Source organism: Gymnogyps californianus, chromosome 1 (genome assembly GCF_018139145.2).
Source record: "Gymnogyps californianus isolate 813 chromosome 1, ASM1813914v2, whole genome shotgun sequence".
NCBI classification, from domain to species: Eukaryota; Metazoa; Chordata; class Aves; order Accipitriformes; family Cathartidae; genus Gymnogyps; species Gymnogyps californianus.
The window spans coordinates 146,464,029-146,483,790 of NC_059471.1; positions in this window are offsets into that span (position 1 = coordinate 146,464,029).

Below are 19,762 nucleotides of genomic sequence, written 5' to 3' on the forward strand. Positions count from 1 at the left end.
TATCCATGCTACAGCTCTGAAAATAACACCAGCACCTTTCTGGTACCTTTTTTAAAAAATAGTAATAAAGTCTAAGAGTTAAATTCAAGTTAACTACAATCATTTCTGTTGCCGCTAGGTAATCCTCTCTCATACAAACTGAAGGTCATTATTTATTTCTTATTTAAGCATTTGAGAAAACTTAGACCTTGCTGGCTAACTGTTCTTTTCCACTGCATATTGACATACGCACAAGAAAGGAATGGAACACCTAAGGCTCCACTTAAATAGGTTCACGCCAGCAGATCCCAGCTTCTGTTGGGACTTCTCTCTAGAAGATACTGAAATGAATGAGTAGGGAAATGTAGGAGCATAAAAGCTCCAGCTGGGCAAAGTTTATTAAAGGACTAGGATCCTAAGTTGACCACACATTATTGCTGTATCCATTAATATTCTATTTGCAATGCATAGTATCAAATGATTCACAGATGTTTTAATAACTGGCTTATAAGCCTATATAACAAACTGTTTTTATAAACATCTAGATATACTACATAAGCTTTCATTTATAAAACAGTTAAAGGTGGTTAACAACTGTGACCTTTAATTTTTACATACTAACACTGAAACTATGACAAATGCAGAAGCCTTTACATCAGGCAAATGCTACAGAGCCCGTGATCCCAAATAAAATCCAAGACAGAACTCCAGGGTTTGGGTTTCTGTTTTCCAAATGCTAAGAATGAACTTTTTCCCATGTTGTCTGAAACAAGCAGATTTTTCCTGCCTTCAAATAAGGCGGTCTCGGGGCTCAGAGAGGAAGAGATGGATTAAATGTCAAATGAAACATTTAATGGCCTTCAGGAAGAAGTACAAATGCCAGGTGCTGGCCTAAGGTTCCAGAGGCCTGTAACCAGTATACAGTAAAACTGAGATATTGCAAATAGTCTCCTACTCTTCGACAGATGTTGCAATGATGTTGTTGCATTTTTCTGTTTTCAATACTCACATACTTGTCGTTTGGACATTCCTCATATTAAACTCATGCTTATATTTGTTGTTTGCAACAAGTCTCTAAGGCAACCATGGGGTTGGGCAAATAGTTTCACTTTGTACAAGATAATAGGTAATTCAAAACACCTATTTTTTAAAGCAAACTTAAGTTATCCACATATCAAACATTGCAGTTGATTAAGAGTCCAAGAAAAATGAATCACTGTGTCCAGCTAGACAATAACAACTTGATCCCAAAGAGCTGTAGCTCCCATTAATTTACAAGGTCAGGGCTGAACTTATGGGGCGTGTAAAACAGCCTGCTGCCAAACATCCACCCGTTGTAACCACAGGGTGAGGAAAAGACTGATTAACTGCAGGTTTTATTGCCAGAGAATACACACGTCATGTAGTTTCACCCAAGGTGAAATTCACTTCTGTCCAAAGAGTCTTACTGGCACGTACATACACAGCAGGTGCATCTCATGCAGGCTCCAAAAGGGTCTGATCCAGAGCTCAAGCCAGTGGAGAGACCACTCAAAAAAAGCACATGATAGTAAACTATCATCCCTGCTGGTCTAAAGCGAAGCTCTGTTTTTCCCTCAATACAAGTCAGAAAGCAAGGACTTGATCCTGATAAGACATGAGCACTTGTGATTCCCTGAGCTTGACAGGATGAGACTAATTCACCAACATGCAAAATGAATCTGTCTGCTGTCCTTTCAGATGTATGGAAACAGAGTTAACAACACTGATAAAACTAATCTTTCTGAACACTGGTTTGTCATGAGAAAAGCAGCTCTTCTCCAAAATTTCCATTTACTCCACAACTCCCGAAAGATCAGAGCAGAATTAGGCTAGAGCTCTCAAGACCTTAACAAATCAGCCCTTAAATGGTTTATGTATTTGGGACCCTAGAGACAGAGAGAGTTGAAACAAGCAATGTTGATCTGGGTCAAACTCTGGTGGTCGAAAGCAGGAGCATGCTATCAGGGCTGAGCTGTGGCCAGCAGGCATCTCCTCACTCAGCACCTTGAGGTCAAAGGGGAGCTGCAGGCAGTGCCGATAGCACTACACAGCCCAGGGCATCTACCAGGTGATACCAGTGCTGTGGCAGGACCGCCAGCCAGCCACAGGGTTTCCAAAGTCTTAGCACAGCTTTCTACTTACCGCCTCCATTGCTCCCCAAGCTGCAGTGAACACATTGCTTTATGGTATGGCTTGTGCACTCTATAGCCATAATGCCTCTAGCCAATACTGTTGCTCTGAGCTCCTGCATAGAAGATTATTTAAAGAAAAAGGATAGTTTATAAAAAAAAGTTTAAATTGATTGACATGTTTTGCTTGGAAAAAGGGGATGTTTGTTCTGCCTCACACACTGTAGGCCTAGGTACTCACCCTAAGTGCTGTTGGCAGTTCTTCCCTTGTAATATACACTTGCATCAGTGGCTGGAATACAATCACACAACACGTTGCTACTCTGGAACAGAACAGCTTAAAACAGTGTCTCTTCAAAGCTTTGCACATGCTCTTGGACAGCTTAGGACTTGATCCTGCAAGCACTACACTCATCAAACAAGATCCCCATTGAAACTGGCTTACATCCTAGACTAAGAAGGATTGGGCCCTTGACATTTTCTTCTATTTCATCGTTTTCCTGTCTTCTGTGTATTCAGGTGTTACTAATTTCTAACTCAGCTGGTGCCTATGCTTAATGCTAAGACAGTGATCCCAGAAATAGCTGAGAAATAGGATAACAGTAGCTTTGCAAGCCAGTTGCAACAATGTCAGTAAATCCTAGGGACTCATAAAAGAAACTATTGTCTCTGCACTCCAATACTCTGAAATCAAAAAAACACATGATGCCCAAAGTGTTTGCAGAGTTAAGAATGGTCACTTAGCTTACCAGTAACATAGAGTGACCCGTCAGCATAGATCTCACCACTGATGTTTGTCCCTCACAGGGGGAGCCCAGAATCTGTTGAAAACTTTGGTCCATCATGTGGCAAATATATGTCCCACTCTGTCTCCTCCTCCCATGAGAGAGGCATCAAGGGTGTAAAAATACTCTTCTAGAAGTCCTTTTACTGAACTTCACTGTACGTGGAAGTCCAAGAGCAGAGGCAGGTTCTGGGTTCCACAGCAGAAACATCTCAAACTGTCACAATTTACTACAAGGTAACTTATCCCTCCTTCAGTGAGAAGTCAGCACAGATCCCACTGCAAGTCCCAGGTCCCTCAGCATAAGGTGAACCTTGCACAGTTAAATGCAGATGGGAGGCGCAATATTCTAGATGAATTATCTGATCTAGCAGCACGGATTACTAAATTCCACAGAGCTGCTCAATGTATCAGCCTGCACATCTGATATCAGTTCTTCACAGAAGGACACCACCGACACCATCCAAGTCTGATGGAGTGAGTTTCACAAGTCACCAAGAACATTAAGTTCCTGAAATATTTGGACAGTGTCCAATGACAGTAGACATAGTATCGGTGGCCGCATTCTAGAACTTGCTGAGTAAGTGTGCTTCGGCTGAGTTAAACAAAAGACCAAAGTATTTTCACAGAAGTATTCAAGAGCTTCAGCAGTGAACAAGCTTTCCAGTTGGTACCCCATAAGGTCCCAGATGACATTATGGTCACAAAAGCCAGCTCCATGTTAGACATCAGCAGTGTTGAGGTGCCACATTCAGTGGCGTCATTTAGTGCCACAAGGACCATCAGATTGGCCTTATACTATTTTATTAATGAGACACTTTGGAAAAGAATAACCAAACTAAGTCCGAGCTCTACTACTTACAAATCTTGAAGTCTGATAAGCAGATGGACTAGTAAGATTGGAAAACACCAGATTGTTAGTGTCACATCTGACAGTACTACTTTAGATAATGGCTGTAATGGTAATAAACCACTCAGCTGAATTTTTTTTTGTTGTTTGTCATGGTTTAACCCCAGCCAGCAACTAAGCACCACGCAGCTGCTCACCCCTCACCCCTCTCAGTGGGATGGGGAGGAGAACTGGGGGGGGGGGGGGGGAAGTAAAACTTGTGGGTTGAGATAAGAGCAGTTTAATAACTAAAGTAAAATAAAATATAATACTAACAATAATAATAAAAAATGTTATAATAATAATTGTAATAAAAAGGAATATAACAAAAAAAGAAAGAGAAAGAAAACCGAAGAAAAGACAAGTGATGCACAATGCAATTGCTCACCACCCGCTGACTGATGCCTGAGCAGCGATCCTCCCCTCCTGGCCAACTCCCTCCAGTTTATATACTGAGCATGACATTCTATGGTATGGAATACCCCTTTGGCTAGTTCGGGTCAGCTGTCCTGGCTGTGCTCCCTCCCAGCTTCTTGCACACCTGCTTGCTGGCAGAGCATGGGAAACTGAACAATCCTTACCTTAGGATAAGCGCTACTTAGCAACAACTAAAACATGAGTGTGTTATCAACATTATTCTCACACTAAATCCAAAAACACAGCATTGTACCAGCTACTAAGAAGAAAATTAACTCTATCCCAGCTGAAACCAGGACATTATTGTTGCCATTTTGAGGGAAAAAAAAAAAATTGTGCAATTCCCTCGCACAACAGAACAAGCATTAGCTTATTGCAGATTCCTGAGAATGTTTCTAAACCACGGGTTCAGCAGGGTGGTTCCTATTGCTCAGGTCTGGGCAAATTCACAAGTCTTACTGACTCTTGGAGAGCTGAGGTCCAAGTATGCATATTTCCTCCCTCTGCTCCTCCCCACATATTGGTTTCTCTTGGAAGGATATCTGGTGAATGAAGAGAGAAGGAGCTGTAACAGGTGAGAGAAGTGTCATCTTAACTTAGACATCACCCGAGACACAAACAGGCTGAGAATACAAATTCAACAGAGGTGAGGCTTAGTTTCATACCGTAATATGCTGCTAACTACCTGCTATGTAGGTGCAGATAGACATGTATGTTGTAATAATTTTGCTGTCTGGTAAGTCTCAGCTGTGTCATTGTAGAAATATATGCAGTTCCTGCAAGCTCAGAGTTAAAAAACAGTCCTGAGGATACGTGACACGAAGTTGCCCCTTTACATATATATCTTCAGTCATATACACACGTATATAAATTTATATACATACAAACACATATATACTTAATCAATCTCCTCCTGTGGAATCTCTCTGTGAAATGAACCAAAATAGCCAATTCTAAGGATATCATCTTCAAAAAGCAGAGGAAAAGGAACTATACTCCTCCAGAGCATGGAAGAAAGAAGGTAGTTGAGTACAACTGGCTACTACTTCTTCCCACATGAAGGAGAAGAGGTCATGTTTCGAGATCAGCTCTGGCATGACCTTGATGGGCTTCTCCAACATCCCACATTAAACCTATTGCCTCTGGAAAGAGACTAGTATACAGGGAGCAGAGAGAAGAGAAAGAAAGGATGAGTGGCCATTCCTCACTTGGGAAGTGATAAGTAAAATACCTTATTCTGTGTCCTCCTAAGGACCAATACCTGAGAGCATAGAGGCAACGTTTTCAGCACTGTCCTCAAGTTATTCAATGAGGGAAGCATCTCATTCATCAGACTAATAAGAGCCCTGTCCCTAGAAAAGTGCTCCTCCATCTTCAACTGTCTTTTTTCCTTTTAACCCTAGATGTTATCAGGGGAGTATTTTAGGTCACAAAACTCACGTGTCTCATGAAATTCTAGACGTCGTAGTGTGACCCACCTGGTTTGCAGCTATTGCTACAGAAGGAGCAAGGTCTCCCATAGGATTTGCATCATCTCTGCCAGCTCTGTGCAAACACCCTATAGTTTAGAAGGCATACCAAATGCCTATATTTAGGTAGGTGATTACCCCCCAGATGACTGCTGTAGCCACAGTTGGAGTCATTATTCATTGTAGCATTCTTTACAAATATTTGCCTTTTCTCTAGACACTGTAGCAGCACAAACAGGAATATAAGACCCTTTTCTTCCAGTAGAGAACTAGCGTACAAACTGCTGGTTAGCCTGGGAGGTGGTACATAGGAGAATGTAATGATTTGTTCGAGGTTCTCTTCTGATCTTGCACAAGTCTTGGTGGAATTTGATTGCTACCAGACATGTTATTTTGAGCCTTACAGCACAATTTTTGGATGCAGTTTAGTAACTAACCAGATTGACTGCTTGTCACAGATGTTTCCTTTTCTGAGACAGGAGGGATGCCCTGTGACTAAGGTTATGACAACATTTGCACAATGAACAGAGTTTAAGTTGGGTGGATTTACATCCACCCTACCAGTCACTAGTATATAGAGTATCTCATTCTCTGCTCCCCTCTTTTTTTTGGAGCACCTGAAGTTTAGAAAAAACAAAAACCAAAAAAATTCATAAGTTTGAGGGGTGAAACAAACAGCAGCAGATGAGAGACTCTCCAGCTTGCATCTTGTTGTCAAGAGTGCTAGGATCAAACTCAATGAAGGTCACAGATCCTGAACAGAAGCACAGGGAGACATGTGCACTCTAAAGGACGTCAGTATTCAGAAGACTACAATGCCACTGCAGTTGGGGCTTCTGCACACCTACCAGGAGATCCACACTGACTTCTACTTGAATAACTATTTTTCTTGAAAAGCCTCTTTTGCGCATCTGAAGAATGGAATTATTGGCATGTCCTGCTAGAATGAAACAGAGGTACCATTGTCATAGAGCTGCTTTAAAAAAATTCCTAGACTGAAAGAAAAACAACTGGAGTCACAGTTGGATCAAAAGCAACTGAAGCTCTTGGGCTTGCATCCATTAGCTGGAGGTGAATTGAAATAAACTCCCCATTCCACAGAGCTTTGGCAATCTCCTGGGAACTATACTCACCTCCAAAGCTACAAATAAATAAATAAAAGCAGCAATCCCAGACCTCCCACACCATCCTATTTGACATAATAGTCCACACTTGGGTGGTCCAATTCGTAAACCAGCCTCTCTTTTCTGACAGTGGAAAACACTAAATCATGCTTGTGAAAACTCAATATAGTTCCCAAAAAGATAGGAAAAAGAAACAGAATATAAGCAAGAGTAAAAGCAAATTAAGTGCTTAAGAAGGAGGGAGCTGAATGAAAGAAGCCATTTAAAATTTGCTTTGGGCACTCCATACCCCAGTGCATTTTGATTCATTTTGGCACCTTTTTTTTTCCCCCAATTTTTTGAAATATCCAAGCCTACAATAATATTGGCTGGGACAGTCTCCTGCCCCCCACTACAGAACCTCAATGACTCCAGCTTTGCCAAGTGTCAAACACCTGGAATCCTCTGTAAAAGAAAGATAAAATTTAATGAGACCCCTGTTTATCCTGCTGACACACTTTCCAGAAAAATGGCTGTTGCTGAGGGGAAGTGCCAAAAGCTGCAGTGATCCCATTCTTTTACCTTATCCTCAGGCTGCAGGTAGCGCTTTTGCATTTCCCCATCACCGTTATCTGAACAAGGGCTTGTAATTCTCCCAAGAATAACCCACTCCTGCAATATGACAGCGCAAAGTCAAAGCACCCCCAAGACACGTGTAGAACAAACATTCACACCTAAAGAGCTTGCCTATGGTTGCATGCAATTCTTGTTGGAAACTCTACCACACCGTTCCCAAAGCCTAGAACATAACCAAAGAGTCCTAAACACTCAGCTCTCCAATGATGTCTCACCTATAACTGGGAATACATTAAAAAAAAACAAACCATGCATCATTTTAGGAACAAAACCAGTAACAGCCTTCTTTTAGCTCTAATTACAAAGCTTAACTGGAGCACATTTAACATTGTAGGGTTGAAGGCTCACCTCCCACTACCAGAGCGTATAGCTAAAAATTGTTCGTAACATTGTAAAACAAAACCAAATTTCAGTGCATTTCACAAGAGGGATTAAGTTTATTCAGATAAAATAGGAACAACAGATTTAATGTTCAGAGGTTGACCTTGCAAATTAAGTGGGATTTATAACCGTAGCCCTCAGGGTTACGTACACCTTCTCTCTTATATGAACTCATGTGAGACTAAATACCATGACACTGTCAATTAAATATTTTCACCTGTACCACCCATCTGAAGACAACCTTGTCTATTGATCATTAAGATTGCTTTCAGCTGCTTAATCTTATTATCTACCAGGGAGATGATGCTGATGGATCTCAATTCCACCTCCCCTTCCACATGTGCTCTTCCTTGCCTTCCACGCTCACACAATCCTCTGAAGATCCTTGTGTTCAACAGATGCTGGCCTATCCAAAGGCCTCATTTCAGATCAGGTCTCAGGTGCCTATGAGAAAGCCTCTCCTCCACACAAATACCCAAAAATACCTGGTTACAAGCATATCAGCTGCAATTAATAAAGTTACATCATTCAACAGCTTACATAAAAAGTCATCAATGAAGCTGCACAGAATTTGGTTGCTGGGACTTCCGTTCACGTAAATTTTACTAAAGATCAGGACTTTCCCTTCATGCTCTTTGGGTTGGGGTTCATCTGCCATCAAAAAAAAAAAAATCATAAAAATCAAACTTTTGGTACTCCACCAGAAAAAATATGCACTTTCTATCCAAGACATCACATCATGCCATCTCCTTAATTTAACAGCATTAATCTTGCTCCTCCTCATAGAACAATGGCTTTATACTTTGGCACTGAAAATACAGAAATCAGGGAAAACACGGACTCTAACCAGTAAGTGTTATACCTAGGATAGGATTGAGCAGTCTGACACACAATTGCATCTTGTAGCTCTACTAAAGCAAGTCTGTCACTAATAAATAAATGAGGAATATAAAAGAAGAGTCATACATGCATGATTTACTTTTCCTTTGTAGCACAGCTGACCCTCCTGCAGTGTGCAGTTTTAACTAAAATTTTTAAATTTCTTATTGATTTTCCTAAAAATTTATCCATATTGTGACATACATAGTATACTGTTATCAACCAAAATGCTGAAGAGACACTGATAAGCACTGTATATACATTCGGTGTATATATAATACATATTATGTATAGTATTATATGTAAATAAATACAGAATATATAGAATATCCTGTTCTCTATTCTATCAACTATCTTATATTGCAAAATAAAGCTTAAGAGACCCATAGGCAGCTCTATTTGTTAGCAGTTTTAAGGATTGATGGCTGTTTTGGAAATCCCAGTAGTATGCAAAAGCACATCTGATATTCAATTTAAATAATGCATAATGTCATTTCATTGGGGCATGATGAAACCCATCTACTTGAAAACACTCTCCTCAGTTTAGCTCTTGACTTCAAAGACATTGAAGTGACATCTAACTACAGCCAGTCTCATATTTTACCCGTTTCACGTAATATCCTGTACATGGGTCTTTATTATTTTGTCTACAATAAAATGACCAGTTACAGAGCTTGATTTTTGTCGTAAGGTCAGGTAACACGTGTAAGGTGCACAAAACATGAGTTAGCTGTATGAATTGTATGTAGGTACGATTATTGTGACTACATGTTCAAAACCCACCTACCCTTACTGCAGAAATTTCTTTTCTTCAGCCTAAACAAGGGAGAGCAGCAGTTGAAAGGGGACAATAATTTTTGTTGAATCCTCAGTCTTTTAAACATGTGCATTGGATAAGAAACCAAATTTGAAGGGGAGGCTACAGGGAAGTAAACGGCAGGGCAAGTTAAGTTGGTTGATGATATTCTGTAAGGAATTTCCATTAAGGACATGCAGTCTAACGGACACTCTGTACCAACCCTCTGATCAGGTAGATATGCCATGAACACAGCCACACCATCTGGCATGCAGACAAGGTAAGCAGAAGAACGTGTTACTCATTAGGTTCAGCTAAGCAGCAAATTCCTTGTTACAGTGAAGACTGAAGCTGTATTTTGGAAACCAGTGAATCTTGAAGTGGGGGAGGGGAGTTTACCCAACAAAATTCAGGGTCCAACACCAATGAAGACACCAAACCTCTGGTAACAGCCGAGATCTCAGAAGTGGTTCTTAGCACCACTGACCCCTCAGAACAAGAATCAGAAGGCACTAGCCAGCACAGCCGAGCAGCTAGGCTGATTTTGGTACTCAAACTAATTCATATAAAGACACAAAATGAAACTTGGGGCCTTCCGATATGCAGCCTGGGCACTAAGCATTGTATCACCTTTTAAGAACCTAGACACAAGGAAAATTTGTGTGCTCTGCTTGCATATATGCTTTCAGTGCAATCAAGACAAGTATCATTCAGAGGGAGAGCCATTTATCACAGAACTAACAGTACGTTTAAGCGTAGTTTCTGTACTAGCTCTTTTGCAACCTGGTTTCAAACCTTATTTGACCTTGTGGTTTGGTCTTATACTACAGGCAGATGCAATTTCCAATACCTCATTTTATTGCTATGTTATAACCAGCAGCAGTCTGCTGATCATTACTAAATGTACCCTTACTCATGCATTAGAGCCTGCTGTCTTTCATTCACATACACACACACACTTCAGACTAAGACTAGTTAATCTATCACTATCTCAGGGCTGGAAAACAAAGCCTGCACTGAAGAAAACTTACAAAATTTTTCCTTTCACATAATCATCTCAAAGGCAGCTGCCTGATAAAACAGTATTACCACAGTGAATACTTTGTTAATCTAGAAATACTAGTACAGCTAACTCAAGCATCAGTCCTAGACATGCTGTACTCTCCGCTGCTAAAACAGGACTTTTTGATAACTTGTGTTTACTGAAAGACTCGCTTAATGCATCAGCCCCTGAATTTCTCATGGAACCTTGCTAATAATAGTGAACAGGTCCACAAGACTGGAGCCATTTGAGGTCATTTATCTAACAGTATTAAACAGACCAGGAATGTAGCAAAACGACCCATCATGCCAGAACCCAAAAGTTCATACAAAGGTAACTGAGAGTCCCCTGACTAGTAGGGCAAATGAGAGGCAGATTGAGGCATTAATATGAAAATAGGTTGCCATTTTAATATGGTTTGTGGGCACTTTTTCCCCTCTCAGTGGTGATAGAGAGACTTCTTCAGGCTCTGGCCCTTTTCCATTTCCCCCCTTAAGTCTAAAAGTGTCCTTTCTTTTTTGAAAAGTTTGCAGCATCTGTGCTCACAGACATCAAATACTGTATGGTTTAATACATTTGAACTATAAGCTGCCTTTACACTGAGAAAACAAGAGCTTGTCTGCACAAAGTTTTACCAGTACAACACACCGATACAAGTTAAACTCACCTACCAATGTAAGCACAAAGGCATATTTATCTCAGTCACTTTTCAGTCTGACTTGATGTCCTTTGTCACGTACATCTAGCTGAAGAAAACTCCTGGTGTCACTGCAGAAAAGTGACTACAAGGAATTAATGTCTTACGTCAGTGTAAGATTTTGGGCAAATTCACTCTTCCAGATCCAGATGTGCTAGCAAAAGAGGTCCATCTTTAGAGACTACCATTCCAGCAATTTATCACAAAGCATTCAGGTCATTACATGTTAATTCTCTTCAGGTAGGATTAGGTTAACCTGAACAGTTAAGATAGTTGATCTCATGTAACACAGAAGATATATTTTATACCTCTGTCTTTGAATAACACAGAAGCTTCTCTAGTCACTCCTTGATAAAACTGGTTCGAAACAGCAAACAAAACCTGCCCTCTTCTTTGTGGGAGGCTTAGACTGAATGAGTTTTCCTTCATCAAAACATTTTACAAAATTAGGGGGGAAAAAGCTGTGTATACTAATCAATAAAGACATAAATTATCAGATGTAGACCATCTGAACAATATCAAAGTGTTGTGTCTCAATTTATTTTTGAGATAGATTTCTGAAGTCAATTGTGCATCAATGAGGAAGCTTCTCACACAAAAATCCACTATAGCACACCTCTGTTGTATTTCAACACTTGTAAGTGTGGTTCCTTTTTGGTAACACTTTTAAAAAGAAGCAGGGACCCTTTCTGATTTTTATAGTGTAAAATTTGTGCTGGAATGGAACAACAAAAAAGTAATTTTGGATGCTCAAAACCACATTTTTATATCCACGGTTAATCAGCAGAATTAAGGTTTCAAGCAGTTGTGGACATAAAGCAGGTTGTAAGAAGCATATTCTTTCACTCTTCCCTTCCTCTCATTTTTACTTTGTGATGTGGATCTTCGGATCAAATCTTCACGCTTTTGCTCAGTCATCATTTGGACAGAAATGCTATCAACTTCGGCAAACATGCCATGCTTAGGTGAGGTGCCCCTGATTGCCAAAACAGGAAAGGGTAAGCAACCATTGCCAGTAAGTTTACTAAACCAAGCAGAAACAGAACCCAGGTCTTCTGCCTCCAAATCCTTTGCTGTGTCACTGGTGTGTTGGGACGTTGCAACACAGCTGAGCCAAAGAGAAAGGGAGTCTGAGGAAACGTGAAGGACTGCAGCAGCAGTGAAACACATGGAAGAATTTGGAGTAGTGGTGTTGTGAGTTATGACATCCTATGAAAGAGAAAGAAGAGGAAAGTGCCAGACACCAATGGAGGATGCATATTAATTGTTTTTACTCTATCTCCCCCCCCCCCCTCCACCCCGATTTGTCCTGAAAAGCCTCCAGATAGGGATGATGCTTTAGCACAAGAAATCTAATGAAGGCCAGCTTGGAAGGTCAGAATGGAAGTAAACTGGCAATGTCAGGCCACCTTTTTATGCTTTTTTACCTGCGAACCATTTGTTCCTTTCCTGTGGGTGCTCCTTTTCTGTGAAAAAACAGCACAGCTTCTTTTGTGGTAAGATAGCAAAAAAGCCCCCAAAATGAAGCCAACTGATCTTCAAAGGGGTGTCTGGTTTCAGTGGACAGAGTTATTTTTTCTTAGTAGCTGTTACAGTGCTGTGTTTTGATTAGTGTGAGAATGATGTTGATAACACTCTGATGTTTTAGTTGTTGCTAAGTAGCACTTATCTTCAGCAAGACTTTCAGTTTCCGTGCTCTGCAGTAAGCAGGTGTGCAAGAAGCTGGGAGGCAGCAGAGCCGGGGCAGCTGACTTGAACTAGCCAAAGGGTATTCCATACCATGGAACGTCATGCCAGTATAAACAGGGGGGGGGGGGGGCGCGGATCGCGGCTCGGGAACTAACTGGCATCGGTCAACGAGTGTGAGCAATTGCATTGTGCACACTTGTTTTTTTTTTTTTTTTTTTTTTTTTTTTTTTATTTTTTTTTTTTTTTTTTTTTAAACTGTCTTTATCTCATCACGATTTTTTTTCTGATTCTTCCATCCAGGGGGGGGGCAGTGAGCGAGCGGCTGCGTGGTGCTTAGCTGCGGCTGGGTTAAACCACGACAGGGGAAAGAGCAAGTAAGTGCACGCAAGAACAGAAGGACATGTTGACTTTTGGATTTTTACTTTGAAAATATACAACCTCAAAACACACATCATCTGTATGACTGACAGCTAAAACTTTGTCCCTTTTTAAAGAAACTGATTAAGTGCAGATGGCAGCTTGTGTATTGAGTTGGCTGCTTCATAAACTGTAATTATGGTGGATGCACAATGGATCACCTCATCCATCTGGAATAAAAATGGGATTATCACTTGGCAATTCTGTTCTACATAGGACTGCAAAATATCTTGCCCATCTCTACTCTTTGGCATGGCAGGGGTTTAACAATGAAATATAAAAGAACGCAGAGCCCAGATTGTCTTTTATTTACAGAAGTGATAAATTAACCACTGGAAAGATAAAACCTGCCCAAGCAATCATTTCTCCTCACTGACCTCATGCTTAGGCACTGCTTGGAATGAAATCAGCTTTGGAAAAAGTCATCCATAACTGAAAACAAATGGTGACAATGCATAAAAAAGATACACTAATAACTGACTTTTAGCTACAAGACCGTTTCCTAAGCTCCATGAAAGCTTGAACCTTTCCTAAATAGGCAGCCAGTATCTAGTGACATACCACCACTTGGCAGATTACTGTCATGTGTACATCACACATCAACCAGTGGATTTGTTTGTTAAAAGAAAAAAAATAATAGGAATACTGTGCTCCTTTTAACTATGAAAACTACAACAAAATAGATCTCACTATAAAGTCCACAGTACATCATACAAAACACATAGTTAAGGACCACCGAAACACACATAATTATGACTCAGATCACCACTTACATGAAATGACATTAGGCTTTGTGATATACACGCAAATAATGACTTAGTTACTCAGCGTTTGCTTGTGTACTTACATTCAGGAGGTACTTCAGGTATAAACAAACAATAGCTACCTGAGTTATAAAACTAGTGTTTTAAAACCTAAAGATTATTCGGTGATGCCACTACTGTTGGGGGCAGGGAGGGGAACCACACGGAGAGTAAATGCACCTTACGCTTTGGCACGGATGCTGACTAGACAGTTTGTAGAAACAGAAAAAAAACAACTTGCATCACGGATTCCAACCAAAAGCCAATCTGATTTCTTTTGTAACTTCTGATGAGCACCTTGCTAGCACAAATAAGAACTCAAAATCACCTGGATCATTAGGAAACAACTTACTTTACACAGACAGACGTGGCCAAGAAAAAAAAAATTAGCGTTAAATCACTAAAAATTAGCTTTAAATTTTTAAATCACAAAAGCATCCAAATCCAATTTTCAACTGTGACTCATTTACCACTATCCCATTACTATTACTAGTTTCATTCAGTTAATCATCCGTTGCCTTTCACATCATGACAGAACAAGTACAGAAATTCTATACTTCTGCTTTGGCAGTACTTTGCACCCATTTTGGATGACTACCGAGTTGAACAGCAACACTGAATTTGGCTCAACAAATTCTTACATAGCTGAGATGTTTGCCAAAAAAATGCAAACTCATGTTTACTCACCATCAAATAAAGAGCTGGATCTGCAGAAACAGAGAAAAGAGGCTGTGTAAGAAACTGCCATCTTACCACCTTCTCCTTGCAAGTCCTTGCCACAGCAATACTAAGATTTAAGCGTAGGTCAAGGGATCGCCTTCACGTCAGACTTACCTGCCATTAACCTACTCGCATATTTTTAGCCTTCACTGTTGTGACTGGAAACTGGAAAGTATGACCCAAGTGTACACAATGTACTGATCTCTACCCGAGACTGCAAAGAGCCCAACACTATAACCATGAGTACAACACACCAGAAACTTGACAATGACATTATCAGAATCCCTAGAAAGCTACAGAGAGGGTGACGAGAAACTGGTCACTTTCCAGACAACTGCTCAATGAAGAAAAGGCGGCTGCAACCAAAAGATTTGGTACGAGGTAAGGCTCAGGTTCTACAATTCCTGGGCTAGGTGTGGAGCACAGCCCATCCACCGCTATGTTCTTCCACATCTGGCCATGCAAGATAGTTCCTGAGATGCCAGCTTAAAATTTCAGGCTTTAAGCATGAGCAAAAGCAAGACACTGTATGTCAACAGCTGTGTGTTTTCTGCATTATCTTGCACCACTCTTGGATAGATGCAAAGTAACTCCCTTTCTTACTGGGAACAGAACTATGTTGCATCATCTTTCCTTTACTAGAGGATAAAGCTTATGTAAGCAATTACTGCAAAACAGTAGATGCATAGCAAAGTTTTGGGGCATCAAAAGCCATTAGAGACCTCACACCATTGAATAAATATAGTAGAAAGCAAACCAACTAACACCACTTTTTGGAAGAAGGGTTTTCTTCAGGCAAGTTCTATAAATACCAGTACAGAAGAAGGTTTGGTACATCTTGCTGCCATCATTTCAATGCTGTTACTGGACAATTCTGAAGACAACTGCTGCTCTGAGTTTAGGAATCCTTTAATCCTACCTTGTATGTGGCTACTCATTTTACAGACAAAAATTTCATTTTCCCTCTGAAAGGACTACTCAGATACAAAAGAAACCGTGATCCTGATTCTAGCAGCATTTTTATCTAATCTCCTAAGGTGAATACTAATCTGAAAGGTTTTGCAATTGGCAGGAACTTTGTTTTTTTTTAAAAAATTCATGCTGAAATTGTCAGATTTTTTTACTTAGGGGAGGGGAAAAAACAGAAAACAACCTGATCTGATTACCTAAACAAGTTTGATATGCAAGTTACTTAGACAATAAATACAGAATTCCATAAACACGTTTCCCATCGCGCCCCTTTAGGAAAACAATCAGGTGGTCGAACGTGCAATCTTGCACATCACTGGCAAAGAAAAGGTAATTAGAGAAGGAAGTGACCAAGCACCAGTCACATTTTTACAGAATTTGATACACTTAATTACGCAGTCACATTTTACAGAATTTGATAATGTTCAATCTCTTCAATACTTGGATAATAAAACATTTCTTTAAGTATTTTTAACTTTTATTAGTCAGTTTTATTAAAAGAGAAGGCAGCTTCTATTCTCCTCTGCAATATCTGAGAGATATAGATCAACCAGTAAGACAGTTAGGAGAGCTATTAAAACAATAATATGTAATTCTATCCTATATCAACAAAGGCAACAAATTGCACATAAGGAGACTGGTTTCGAAAAGCACCTAAACACTGCAAGTAGTATCACTACCAAGTGATGTATTACATGTATGCAGTCATAGTGTGGTAGATTGCTGCCACCTTTTGGTTACAGATTGCTGTGAAATTAATTTTGTACCTAAAACGCACATACAATGGAAACGCATACTGTGACGTGTGGGATCCTAGCATCTCGGAGAACAGTGGGGCGAGACAGGAACATCATTTATACTTTCTGTAAACTGCAGAGTGTGTGGCTGCATGTCTTGACATCTACTTACCATCTTCCAGCTTAAAATATCTTCATGTCTTCTTCTATTGCTGAAATCAGCTTCCATTGGAATGCATCTAATGGTTACTAAATTACGAAATACCTTCTAAGATTAAAAGCAACAAATATATTAGCCAAGAAAAAAAAAGGAAGAGGACTCCAAAGAGATAAATACATCAGAAACTACAATGTGCAGTTTGTACAGCTTGTAGTAGATTACCCAGATGAGGCATTAGCCAAGATAAAGCTTTTGTTTTGCACTTTTCCTCCACAAGAATTCACTTCTGAACAACAACAAATGCAGTTTAAGACAGAGGCCACCTTTCACCCCAAAACCAGCTCTTTGAAATTTTTACAGCGTACATTCAACTTTTATCCTCATCTGTTCATTTTAAAAGCTATTACTAACTAGTCAATGAGAAGTAAAACATGCAAAAAAAATTACTGCCGCCATAGATTTGACCTATGCAGCTTCCGTTACAACTTGAGCGACTATGTATATAACGCATGAGCAAGCAAATCCAGACAGTTTTACCCATGAGGAAGGTATTTCCAGACTCCGAGATCTGACTGTCACATAAATCCTCAGCCTTCAAATCAATGGCAAACTCTCAACAACTGTAGAAGGAACAGCTACAATGAAACTAACAGATGAGCACAAGATTATTAAAAAAACTTCATATCTATTATCCTCCTTTCTTAAGGCTATACAGCCCAATCAAATGTTACTTGAATGAGGCAGCACATGTACCTGGTCAGTGAGGACATGGAATTCATAGATGACTGCACCGCACAATGAAAAGGCAGCAACACCACATGATGGCTCCGAGTATGGAGGCAGAGCAGAATTTTTAATAAGTAATTACACATGAACTTGCTCACTGTCAGCAGAACATCTCTTGACATCGTTTTATGTTTCCCCACCTCCCCACTTGTTTAAAAAGAAAGAATCCAGCTGCAGGCAACTGCTAATTAAATACTTTGGCTTTCAGCTACAGTTGCTGTATGCACACATCTGCTGTGCAATAAACACTGTTTTAAGTGTAATTGACATATTTTCCATGCTCTAGGACAGAATATTTATGACATGAAGAAAGAAAAAGCAAGCAGGGTCCAAGCCCCTGCCTCATATTCACTAGAAAGTAAAAGCTGCAAAGTGTTTAAAATTGAAACTGTTTAAAATGCCTTTATTGCTTAAGGGCAGTCTTTAATCTCACATTCCAATGCTTTGCTCCCAAAACAGCATATTTACTAATTTTTTGGCCTTGAAATTATGTAAGTCCAAACATATATTTCAGTGCCTAGACACGTTTAAGTGGCTCATGTTGAACATTTTGGCTTAAATGAATCATAAGCAACATCATGTTCCATTCCCCCGATTTCACAATCTGGGTTTCAGACAATGGAATTGAACAGAGGTAGACAAGTCAAATATCCATAATGAACTCCTTCTAAAGTCAACGAGGCATTGGTCAGACTCCATATGCCTGTACAAATCTCACTGAGCTATGTGAACTTAGACATAACATGGATGGAACAAGCCAAAAAACATGACTGAGCAATGATAGTCAGACAAAGGAGGTCTTCGAGTTTGGTCAGTGGCATTAAACATCTAGTACTATTATAGGGAATTAGCTTTCGACTGTAAAGTTGTTGTGTGTTACTAGTATTCAAGTATCTCATAAGTCCCTTTGGAACTTATGGTGAAACATCCTTCACGCCTTTTGCTAGGTATTGTTGAAAGCATCTGTTCTCATAAGCAAGTATTATAGAAGAAGGAACATTTCCATTTAGATTTACCTACCTCCTTAATACAGTACACGTTCTCCTTAAATACAATGCAACTATACACTTTCAAGTAAAAAAAAAAAAAACAACCAAAAAACCAAACACAAACAAAAAACCCACCAAACAAACCATCACTGACTGTTTTCTTGCTTCCTTTTGTTAGTCAGAAGGGCTACTGACTGTCTCAAATCAGAGGCAGTTCTTCACAGTAAATACATGAGAGGATCTTTATCCTCCACTGACACTACAAACACAGGCAAAATACTAAGATGAAAGGATCTTAAAATTTGACAAAACTTTTGAACAGCATCCAGTAGACAGTACTCAAATCTTCTGTAAGCAAGCCAACCCAAGGGTATGCTGATCAGCAGTTATCTCTCATCTGGGACAAAGTAAACAGATTTATCATATTACTTATTATTTGTTACTCTACTACCAAGGAGAACTTACACGAGTTAAAACAGCCATTTTTAGAATTAGTAAAAACAAATAATGTAGCATAAATTACAGTTACTCTTCACAAACAACTGCAGAGTTGAATTTACCCGTAACTTGCTGTCAACCAACAGCCCACTTCTAGTATGCAATCAACACAATTTTATTCTCTTTACACTTAGAACTACATTTCTTTATTCTGCTGTAAGATACACTGTGATATCAAAGACATCTTGATTTTAACTCTTCTCTAGAAAAGAATTAGAGATGTAAATGCAAGTATGTATGTGGGAGAGAAGGGGAAATAAAAATGAGAAACTTGATGTACAGCTGACAGCAAAATAGCACTGGACCAGAACAATAGGCTAGACCAGAACATTACTTTTCTTTTGGCCTTAAAATATTGGAAAACAGAAAAGAAAAAAAATTAAGCATAGAACCTTAGAAGAGATATCTAGATGACAGTTCCTTCCAGCCTAGAGCTAAGCATAGTATTATTAACTCTCAATCTTCAACAGCTACCAAACTCACAAGTAGCATGTCCTTCTTTCCTCTCTTGTTCTAAGTCTGCATGAAAGACCACATCCACTACTGGTCCGAGTTACTCTATTAGCTCCAACAGGACAGCTCAGCACAATGAGCCTTGTGGATATCAACAGATAACTCCCAATGCTATCACCCCTGAAAATGATGGTAAGATGCTATATACTGGAATTGGTATATATTTTTAAATCATTTAAGAAATTACAGATAAAAGTACTTATATAAAACTTACAGATAGAAGTATATAAATAAAATATACAAATATATAAAACTGACA